Source organism: Aplysia californica, unplaced genomic scaffold, assembly GCF_000002075.1.
Source record: "Aplysia californica isolate F4 #8 unplaced genomic scaffold, AplCal3.0 scaffold01807, whole genome shotgun sequence".
Taxonomy (NCBI): domain Eukaryota; kingdom Metazoa; phylum Mollusca; class Gastropoda; order Aplysiida; family Aplysiidae; genus Aplysia; species Aplysia californica.
Genome location: NW_004799077.1, coordinates 2,315 through 3,663, shown reverse-complemented (window position 1 = coordinate 3,663; position 1,349 = coordinate 2,315).

Below are 1,349 nucleotides of genomic sequence, written 5' to 3'. Positions count from 1 at the left end.
GAGAGAGAGAGAGAGAGAGAGAGAGAGAGAGAGAGAGAGAGAGAGAGAGAGAGAGAGAGAGAGAGAGAGAGAGAGAGAGAGAGAGAGGGAGAGATGGGGGGAAGATGGAGGGTGGTGGAGAGAGAAAAGGACCCTTCAGCACTCACTCACTCACACCCACTCACCTCACCGTTTTTGTCTCTAAGAGCAAATCTAATTCAGACAACTTTCTAACAAATTGTGAATTCCATTTCTTCCCTTGATCTCTCTATAGGGGAAAAAAAAGCTGCTTGTTATTAATAAACAGACCAATCTCTGCACATTGGAGTTGGAATGCCCTCTTTTGTATAGACTGGAATAATATTATTAGCCTATCGCACGCAGTAGAACCCAGTAGCTTTGTCTTTAGGACATGATCTTTCACAATTTACCTCCTGAAAAGGAAGCTCGTTTGTCGAGCCAGCCTGTGTGTTCAAGATAGATCTACTCGTGGTGCCGTCCAGCGCGCGAAAGTTTGTTCTTTTTTTCCCGGAAAGTCAGACTTTTTTTTTTTACATCCTATTTCTCCAAAATTAGGTACTACTGAGCAGATGGGACTTTGCAATTCTGTCCCCGTGGTTTCATGCACCCCACATAATTTAGCAAAATTTGATCTTTTTTTGTGTGCATAATTTCTGATTATTTTTCTTTATCATTCTTTGTCAAAATTAACAGAATCACATAATTTCACATTTTTGGGCTCAATTTGCATAATTTAATTTTTTTGTGTGCATAAAACCACGAGGACAGGTAATTAAAGGTAGCGGCATGTGGAGAGTGTTTTATTACTCAAATTGGTAGCGAGGACATTTTTTCAAAGGAAAAAACTACCCATTCAGAGACGAAAGAATTAATAGGCCTGGATCTAGATCTAGTCCCAAGAGCATACACACAGAGAGAAGACTCTTAACGTGAAATCTGTACTTCAATATCCTTATCACGACCTGCTTTTTAAATTCTTTTTTTGTTCTTTCTTTCTTTCCTTCTTTCTTTCCTTCTTTCTTTCTCTCTTTCTTTCTTTCTTTCTTTCTTTCTTTCTTTCTTTCTTTCTTTCTTTCTTTCCTTCTTTCTTTCCTTCTTTCTTTCTTTCTTCCTTTCTTCCTTTCTTTCTTTCTTTCTTTCTTTCCTTCTTTCTTTCTTTCTTTCCTTCTTTCTTTCTTTCTTTCTTTCTTTCCTTCTTTCTTTTCTTCTTTCTTTCTTTCTTTATATCTTTCTTCTCTGGTGTTAGTTTTGAGAACCCTTGTTGTCAAACCCTGCTGAAGTGTTGTTGTTGTTGTTGTTGTTGTTGTTGTTGTTGTTGTTGTCGTCGTCGTCGTCATCATCGTTACTTT